Below are 10166 nucleotides of genomic sequence, written 5' to 3'. Positions count from 1 at the left end.
GGAGTGGGACAGGACCCATGGAAATGTTTCCACCCAGCCCTTCACTGTCCAGCTGCAAAGCTGCACATTCCTTTTCTTACCTGCTTTGTCATTTTTTCAATAGTGACTAAAACAATTCTCAGGCAGAGAACAAATCTCTCTGTGTGAGTGGCTATTGCAGGTCAGGGTCTGTGCCCACAGCTCTGTATGAGCCACACAAAATTCAAATGTGAGGCTGGCAGTCACAATCTGCATGCAGAGATGCCACAATGCTCACAAAGCAATGGAGCTGTGAGTCATCCCTGCTGCTGCAGCCCTGATGGTTTGCAGTGCTGTTGTGTGCATAATGGTACCTTCAGACAGAAATACAATGTGGCCTTGCTAGGAGTACCTGAGAAAAAAATTTAAAAGCAAAAATATTTTTTTTTAATCAAAAAGATTTCCTGGAAAGGAATTTTCCCCAAAAAGGCTTTCCTTGTCCCATGTGGCAGGGGGGAAAAAATTAATTTTTTTACTAGTCATCCTTCCAAAATTTTTCAGATACACCCTAGGCCACAGTTGTTTTCTGTGGTGTTTGTGAGGTCCCCAGGACTGAGGTAAGAGATGAGAATTTGACTACATGCTCCCAGAAGGCTGATATGTTATGTTATGTTATGTTATGTTATGTTATGTTATGTTATATTATATTATATTATATTATATTATATTATATTATATTATATTATATTATATTATATTATATTATATTGCTAGTGCTATACTAAAACTATACTAAAGAAAGAAAAATTATATATCAGCAGGCTTAGCAAGAAATGATAATGAAATCTCGTGACTGACGCAGAGAGTCCAACACAGCTGATGGTGATTGGTCATTAATTAAAAACAATTCACATGGAACCAATCAAACATTCACCAAAGCAGCAAAACACAGGAGCAGCAATCAGATAATTATTGTTTTCATTCCTCTCTGAGGCTTCTCAGCTTCCCAAGAGAAAATCCTGGGCAAAGAGGATTTTTCAGAGAATATCCTGGTGACAGTTTTGGGGATATGTTCCAGGCAAACCAGGATCAGTAAGTCCCTGCAGACGAGCAGGGGCTGGGTTTTGTCTGTGAGTGTTCAGAGCAGGTCACTGCCCAGAAAAAGGTACCCGTACTGTCCCTAACTCTTTGTTTCTATTGTCTCATATTGTCCTAATTCAATTTGTCCAAATTATTATTACTCTAATTTTAATACTATTTTAATAATAGCCATTTTATTACTATTAAACTTTGAAAATTTTAAAAACAAGTGATTGGCGTTTTCCACAAAGGTTGTTTATTTTATCTATTGCATTCTTTCTCTGACCTGCTGAGATCTGTCCAGCCCGTCGGTTCATGGCACGCTGACCACCCTTGGGGTGGTGTTAGCTTTTTATACTAAGAACTACATGTACTTTATTTACAATAATTTTCCAATACCCATCACCTCTGTCAGACAGTCTGTCTCTACTCTAAACCAAGCCAAAAGTGCCACCATCCCAGCAGAAGATGGAGGACAGGAGCAAGAAGAAGGACAGAGCAATGTGCGCTGCAGAGCTGCCTTGCCCTGCCCAGGGGGACACAGAGCAGCAGCAGGAGGAGCCCAGCTGGTTTCACTGAGGGTTCCTCTGTTCCACAGATCAGGAACTCCTGGTGCTGCCCACACCTTGTCCTGGCCCAAATGAGAGCTGTGTGAAACCACAGGTAACGATTTCCCTCTTTCCATTCAAACCTGCAGTGTAAAACCTGTCGCTGCCAAACCCTGCTGGCCCCCGAAGCGTTTCCCGGTTCAAGTGAGACACCCGCAGCTTTCCGCCTGTAATTGCGGATTGTGCTCCAAGGATGTGCGAGCGCCACACGGGATGGGTGAATTCCTGGAGCCGGGAAAAACCAGCCCCACGTTCCGGCTTTAATGGGAGGGTCTGGTTCTACTCCCGCAGCCTGGAACTGGAGTTTTGCTCTTTTCCATGCTCCTTCCCATGCCATGGTCTCGGGCTTTGTGTTGCTGGAATGGCTCCCGAGGTATTAAAAGTCTTTTTTCCCAGCCCTGCAACCGAGGAAGAAGTCGAGATTCCTCAGCTCTGGTTTTCAAGGTGTGAAAAATGTGTATTTTATGATTGGCTTTTCACAAATATTAAAATGAATATTGTATGTCATAAATATTAAAATGAATATTGTATATGTTGTGCTAGAAATTAATGCTCTATTAATTCTCTTAAGTAGTGTGTTAAATATAGTTTTAGGTTATAACAAAATGTTAAAGTATAAACTATGCTATGTAGGATACTTTTTTTCCTAAAGAAAGGACTCGCAGTGAGATAGCAGCCACAGGACACCCAAATCTTTCAAAGAAAGAGAATTTATTGCCCCATTATCAGGAGAAATGAACTTTTTCCCACCTCACTCAGCCAGGATGACACCGTCAGGATTCAGAGGAAGAAGCTGACACTGACCAGACAGAATCCTGTGTTTGAATGGAATTTATGCATCATGTATGAGGTGTATGAATATGCAACAGGCTGTTGCTTTTAAGGGTTAATCCTTTGTTAACGTGGGTCTTTTTTCAGGATTATGTTACCCAGAAAACGTACCTGGACTGTCAGTAACTCTTTGTTTCTATTGCCTCGTATGGTCCTAATTCAAGTTGTCCAGACTATTATTACTCTAGTTGTATTACTATTTTTATAATCATTTTATTACTATTAAACTTTTAAAATTTTAAAAACAAGCAATTTGCCTTTATGTGTGATGTAAAGCCTTTGTGTGTGATGTAAAGCCTTTAAAAAAAGGAGTTCTTGTGAAGCTGGGCTAAGGGCTGGCTTGTGACACCTAAGGACAGAGACAGAGAAGCCAGTCCCAAATCCCTGACAAGGCAGAGCCAGGCAGAGCTGAGGTTCCTCTGGCAGCCCAGGGCTCTGAAACAGCCCAAAAGTGGGAAAAATGAGCATGGACACACCAACCCCATTGCTGCTGCCCCCAGGAGCAATGTGTGTCCTGGAAAGAGAAGCAAGGAGCTGTTTCTGGCACAGAGCAGGGCCCTGGTCCCTGCTCCAGAGATTGGGGGTGGGAGCAGAAGTAGAATTGCAGAAAGCCGAGTCAAAATGGTGTGTTCTGATGTTACTCAGTTCCTCATTTGGTCTGGCCCTAAAAAGAAGGCTGGGCTGTATGATTGCCTGTGCATCCCAAGTTCCCCCAAACCTGCAGGTGTGATTTCTGCAGTTATCTCCCCCCAGTTCCCAAGAACAGCTGGGGGCTATAGCAATGTGCTTTTTGTTGATGGAGTGACAAAACTTTGTCCCCTCAAAAAGGAAAGAAGTACAGAAGTTTTTCTCCTTGATTAAGTGAAAAAGCCATCTCATAGGCCCAAGGGACTTCACCTTAAACCTAAGGATAGCTAATTGGACAGAAGCCAAAAAGTCCTGCTTGGACAATTTACTAGACAAAGAAGTGAACAAAGAAACTAATGGCTTTTGGGAGGTGTTTTAATAGGAGCAAGAACACTTGCACTTGGCTCGGTTTTTCTCTGTTTGTTATTTTGCCTTTTTATTAAACCTTTTTGTTTCCAACACTGCAACAGAAGCTATCTTGCTGATTTGATGCCTCCAAAGGCAGCTGAGTTATCTTGGGTGTGTTACAGACTTTTAAGAGCTTATGAGACCTGGCACGAGGAGGCTCCTGTAACAGGGGGCTGAATCTATGCCCCGTTTTACTTTGCAATCAGAAACCCCTGATCTCACTCACATTCTTTTGACCTCAGACCAAGTTTCATGCATCTCTTTTCCTTTTTTAGACAGTTAATGCTCTTACAGGGAGAGACAGATGGCACCCATTTGCAGATGTCAAACCCTTGCCTCACGTGGCACGTTCACTATTGGATTTCAGCAGAGGCTCGTGGTCCAGGCAGTGAGATTTCAGTCATAATCACCAGCCTGAAACGTGAAACAAACACTCCATGACCAGGTCTGGCCACAATTACATCACTCACTGCTTCTGATTCTTTTAAAATCATTTGTAGGTTGGAGTACAGCAGAGGGATTGAATGCCTGGAGTGCAGGAGGAAGAATATTGGAAGTGGGTGCTAAAGAAAAGATGGAAAAAGAATAAAAAAATGTCACTGCTGCACTCAGGGAGGGAAAGGGCAGAGCTGCAGAACAGGACCTACATTTCTTGGTACATGTGAAGCTGATTTGGGAGCAATGCCATGGGTGTTCGTGATGAATATTCTGATTTACACTCTGATTTACACCTGGCTCTCCTTCCATGCAAACTTCCCCAGGTGAGCAGTGGGGCAGGCAGCTGTGACTCTCTTGGCACAGAGCAAAGCAGCTGCGAAGCTGAGAAATTCCCTGCTGCATCTCCCAGAACTCAGCTCTCCGGGCTTCTGTTTCTTTGTTTCTTTTCCTGTTTTTGAGCCCAGGTTCCTGAGCTTCCTGGAGGGTGGCTGGAAGCTCAGGGAATATGCTGTTCCCTCTGGCAGGGCAGTGATGGTTCCTTGTGTCTGCTCAGAGCTGCTCTGGGTCAGGAATGAACCCACCTGGACCTGCTCAGCCCTGGAGCAGCTTTGTGGCACTTGGACAACATTGCCCATCTCCAAGGAAAGGGCTCTGTAAGGCACTAAAGCATCCTCCTCCTTCTTAATTCTGGGAATTAAAGGGGAGCACAATTGTGACCATGTTCCGAGGATGAGGGAAGAGACGAGGATCTGACTCCATGTTTCAGAAGGCTGATTTATTATTTATGATGTATATTATATTAAAACTATACTAAAAGAATAGAAGAAAGGATTTCATGTGAAGGCCAGCTAAGAATAGAAAAAGAAGGGATAAATAACAAAGGTTTGTGTCTCAGACAGTCCGAGCCAGCTGACTGTGATTGGCCATTAATTAGAAACAACCACATGAGACCAATCACAGGTGCACCTGTTGCATTCCACAGCAGCAGATAATCATTCTTTACATTTTGCTCCTGAGGCCTCTCAGCTTTTCAGGAGGAAAAATCCCAAGGAAAGGATTTTTCAGAAAATATCATGGCTACACACAACCACAGTGCTGGCACTGCCACGTGTTTTGGACACATTGAGCCAGTGTGGTTATTCCAAAGTGCCTCACCCACCCACCTTCATCCCATGGCAGCTTCCAAAGCACAGAGAGCCATAAGCAAATGCACAGCCACGCATCCAGGGTGCAGGAAAAATACAGCAAAAGTCAAATTAAATATCCCCAAAATCCCCAAATTACACACAGAAACCCCTAAACCCTAAATAAAACACTGACATCCCGTAAGCCCCAAATAACACTCAGGGACCCCAAAACCCCAAATAAAACACTGAAATCTCCTAATCCCCAAATAACACACAGGGACCCCTAAATCCTAAATAAAACACTGAGATCCCCCAAGCCCCAAATAACCCACAGGAACCCCAAATAACCCACAGGGACCCCAAAATCCTCAAAAACGCCCCAAAATCCGTCCCAGCGCGCCCTCTGCCGGTGCTTCGGGGCCCTGCACGGGCCGGGGGTGCCGGGGCTGCCGTGGAGATTTGGGGGTCCCGGAGCTTCCATGGGAGTTTTGGGAGCCCTGGGGCTGCCACAGGGGTTTGGGGGTCTCACAACTGCAATGGGGTTTTGGGTTCTACAGCTTCAGTGGGATTTGGGGTCCCAGGGCTGCCGTGAAGATTTAGGGGTCCCAGGGCCACCATGGGGATTTGGGGTCTCACGGCCGCAGTGGGGGTTTGAGGGTCCTGGGGCTGCCATTGGGATTTGAGGGTCCTGGGGCTGCCATGGGGATTTAGGGTCCCATAGCCACAATGGGGTTTGGGATCCCGGGGCTGCCATGGGAGTTTTGGGGTCCTGGAGCCGCAATGAATTTTTGGGTTGTCACAGCCACAATGTGGGTTTGAGAGTCCAGAGACCCCAATGGGGATTTGGGGTTCTCATGGCCACAACCGGGGTTTGAGGGCCCTGCTGCCACGATGGGGATTTGGGGTCCCAGCTCTGCCGTGCCCCCCTCACACGGAGCTCACTGGGAATGGAGCTTTGCACCCCTCCCAGGGAAGAATCCTTCCCAACATCCCATCCATCCCTGCCCTCTGGCAGTGGGAGCCATTCCCTGTGTCCTGTCCCTCCATGCCTTGCCCAAAATCCCTCTCCAGCTCTCCTGGAGCCCCTTCAGGGGCTGAAAGAGGCTCTGAGATCCCTCTGGAGTCTCCTCTTCTGGTCTGACACCCCAACCCTCCCATCCTTTCCTCACTGCCAGCCCTGACCATCCTCAAGCCCCCTCTGTCCACCCTGTGCTGAGGCCACCAGAGCTCCATCCATTTAGCAAAATGTCCCCTCTGGCCCCAGCTGCAGTTTCAGGTGCTGTTTGAGCCCCTGAAAATCCCAGCATTAATGTCGTGGTGGAGGTTGAATCTCTGGCTTCTGTCAGTCCAACCAGGCATGTGAGACAGGTCCCCAAAAAGCAAATCTGTTCAATGGTGTTAATGCAATGAACCTGCAGCAGATGCAAAAGCTGCCACCTGATAAATTAACGTTTAAATTGGTGCTGTTATGTGTGGAAATAAAAGATGGGGCTGCAGCCCTGGTGGAACACGTGTTTGCAAATCCTCCCAGGCCAAGGGCAGAGCCCACCTGAGGCACCTGCAGGCTCCCAGGAAGGATTCACTGCAAGGCACAGCCAGAGCTGCTCCTGCCAAAGCTCCATCCACACCAGCACAGCAAACTGAAACCTCTGCTGCTGGTCTCACTGGCAAAAAATAAAACCAAAAAAATACCCCCAGGCAAAACCCTTCTCTTTGTTTTTAAAGCAGAACTGTGTAGTACAGCCCAGTGTCAGAGGGAAAAAGTCATGGAACAGGTTACATGGAAAACAGTGATGCTCACCACACTGGGAGCTGTGATTTTCCTTTTCTCGGTAGCAATGACTTCTCTTTCCCATCACTGTCTTTTTACCCATGTTGAAAATTAATGGTTTTTATAAGATATTTAGGAAAGTTTGTGGTCCAGAGGTACAACCACTCCTGCCCACTGTATTTATAAAATTTAAAGGAGAATATGAAGAGGGGGGACAAAGTTATAATCCTGGTGTAGGTTATTCCTAAATGGAAGGTGAAGGAGCAGGGTGGAGGCCACAGAGACCAAAGAGAGGATAGGAGGGATGTCTGCACATCCTCTGGGAAGTGGGTGCTCATTCTGCTGTGCTCCAGATGCTCATAAATCTCCCACCCTGGTGAGGCAGGACGTGCCTTGAAGGAAAATGCTGCTCAATGGAAGATTGCTGCCACATAAATAAAATTAAAGTCGTCAGAACATCCCCATATCATGATTCCGGAGGTTTTAGTTCCCAGCTGCACCCACCCAGAGGCAAATTAGGAATCAACAGTGAGGTAAATAATGGTTTTCAGGTTATAGCTACAGCTCCCCTGGGACCAAAACTGGAACTTGGCTGAATGCAGATTTTTTTGTCTATGTCACTTTAGTTACTATTATGCCTTTCTCAATTTTATTTAACACACCATGAATACCTTTTAAAACTGATAAATACAAAAATATAAACTGATTTTTCCTCTCCTTCTTCTGTGCAGTTTGAGAGCCCTGTTGGGACATCAGTTACATCCACAAGGAGAGCTGGCCCTTAGCACTGAACCCTGGAACAGAATCTGCCTTTGGCAGTTCCCAGCCCTGCAGCTTTCCCTCTCCATCCACTCCCACCCCTCTGGGGGTCAGCTGCATCCTTGGGCATCCCTCTTTGAAAATGCTGAGCCCTGGAAAAAGGCTCAGCACTTCCCAGTTCTGTTTCCCTAACTTGTAGCCTCTCTTTTTCAAAAATGAAAGAAGAAGAAAAAAAGACTGATTCAGGTTTTGGCAGCTCTCCACCTCTCACAGAAGAATATTCCACGCCTGCACACAAAAGGGAATTTTTGGCCAACCAGAAGAAAGAACCAAAATAAAAAAACACAAACAATTACCCAAAAAAAAAAAAAATTGCCACACTCAGTAGTTTTTGTGACTGCTGCTACTGGTTCCTTGCCTAATCTTGAGCTCAGAAAAAGACAGATCATCTTTAAGTTTGCAGTGCTGTTGGCCCAGCTACAGAGGATAGGATTTCCCTCAAGCCTTTGCCCAGTGATGACTCCAAAAACAACAACTCACCCCGAGGCTGGAAATTCTGCTTCAGAGGGATTTCGTTCGTGCTCCGTAAATGATACACAAATTTTCATCTGAGTGGATGGAAAAAGTTTGAAAGCTGCAGAAGGCAGGGAGTGAGACCAGCCCCGAGATGGAAATAATTTCCTTAATTCCTTGCAGCACTGCTGTCACTTCCAGCCATCTGTCAGCTGGGAAGTCTCTGATAATGCAGGGAGCAGCCTGGGCAAAGGAACCTCCTGAAAGCAGAGATCACAAAGAGTTCACTCATTGCTCTGCAGTAGGAAAGGAAGTGGGTGGGGGGAAGGAATGAAAGGATGAAACACACAGCTCGTACCCTCCTGGCTCCAGGATAAAAGATCTGCTTTAAAGAAAACCCTGGTAATTTCATACTTCCTTGAGGAGAAACGGTGTCCAAGATGTGGAGTGAGCAGCAGTCAGGGGCAGGGCTCTGTGAGCCCAATTGTCTTCATTATGGGGTTAGATTGTCATTTCAATCCCACAGGTCTGGGGATTCTCCCAGCAGCCTGGTCAGGATGTTGAGAACAGCTTTTAGCAGTGGCTGGTTGAACACTGCAAGAAAAGCAACAGGGATGGGTTTCCCACTCATCTCTGCCCAAAACTCTGCCCCTGAGGTCTCAGCACGAGCTGGGGTTCTCAGTCTCAGTGATATCTGTGGCAGAATTGCATTTTGTCCTTCATCTTTTGGGGTTTCATATTGTTTGGTATCTCTCGACACACTAAGAGGAGCATGAGCTTCTCCTCAATGTCTTGGCTGTCACATCTTGGCTGTGGCACCTCAGGCATGCCTAAAGGATATGTTTATGTTGTGTGTGGTGCAGAGGTGTAAAAAATGTCTAAATCTAGAATTCAAACCATGGAAAAATGATGAAATCAGTAAATACAGAACAGGAAGTAAGAAAAATTTATGTTCAGGTGTTCCTCTGGACTGCAGCTCAAGAAAGGACTTGAAAGGTTTCAATTATTGCCAAGTCAGTGGGGTTTTTGGTAACTCTGGGAGAGCCTCAGTGCTGCAATTGTTAACCTAAGTTGGACAAACATTTCAAGTTGCTATCTCATCTTAGTCATGACATGGAAAAACACTTGAAATCTGTCTCATCAAATGGTTCCCCAGCTGAGATGGGCCTGATGAAAACCACATTTGCTAATGCTGATAGAGCTCGAGCTCAGCTCCTGCCAGCTGAAGTGCAGCCTGGCACTTGGACCATAGACATGTCACCCTTGGGCATGTCACCCTTGTATGTGTCACTCTTGGAAGTGTCACCCTTGGGCATGTCACCCTGTCCAGGACACACACTGACCACCATGATCCCCCTTGGGCTGCCAGGCTCCAGCAAGGGGACAAACTGACAGATTCTGCTTGAAATTTGTATGGCAAAGAAAAGAGGAGCCCCATGTCTGGACATCCCCCTGATGGTGCTTTCCTGAGACACAGAGCAGTGCAAAATCCCCAGCCCTGAGCCCACAGCTCTGCTCTTCCCAGCCAGCCTTTCTTGTTTGCAGAGTTCTGTGCCAGGTGAAACAAGAGCCTAAGAGTAACCCAGGGCTCAGGCAGGCACGGGGTTCAATTTTGGGCATATGACCTCTGGAAAGGCTGGAGTGATGCCTCAGGTTTTAGCTTTTATATTTTTCAGATTCTGTGCTGCTTTAATGTGTGGGTCTGGTCTTCATGTTAGGGCATGGTGAGCTCTGTGCACAGAGCAGGGAGACAAAACAATTCCTGCTCCAGCTGGGCACCAAGGACAAATGATCCAAATCCAGCCCAGGAACAAAAACACCGTGGGCTGGAGAGAGAAAAACAAGCAGGGTGGGACTGCCTGGGCTAAAGCTGGGATGGGACAATGAACTGCAAGGTGCAAATGGAGCAGAGCTGATCCCAGGGACAGAGCCCGTGCCCCGTGCATTTTGGGGCCATTTTGGTTCATCTTGGGTGCAGCCCTGGCTGGGCTCTGGTGCTGCCCAAGGTGCATCCATGGAGGAGATCCTTTGAATAAATCCCTGCTT

This window comes from Zonotrichia leucophrys, chromosome 6 (genome assembly GCF_028769735.1).
Source record: "Zonotrichia leucophrys gambelii isolate GWCS_2022_RI chromosome 6, RI_Zleu_2.0, whole genome shotgun sequence".
Classification (NCBI taxonomy): domain Eukaryota; kingdom Metazoa; phylum Chordata; class Aves; order Passeriformes; family Passerellidae; genus Zonotrichia; species Zonotrichia leucophrys.
The sequence above is the reverse complement of the archived record's forward strand: the minus strand, read 5'-3'. Positions refer to the sequence as shown.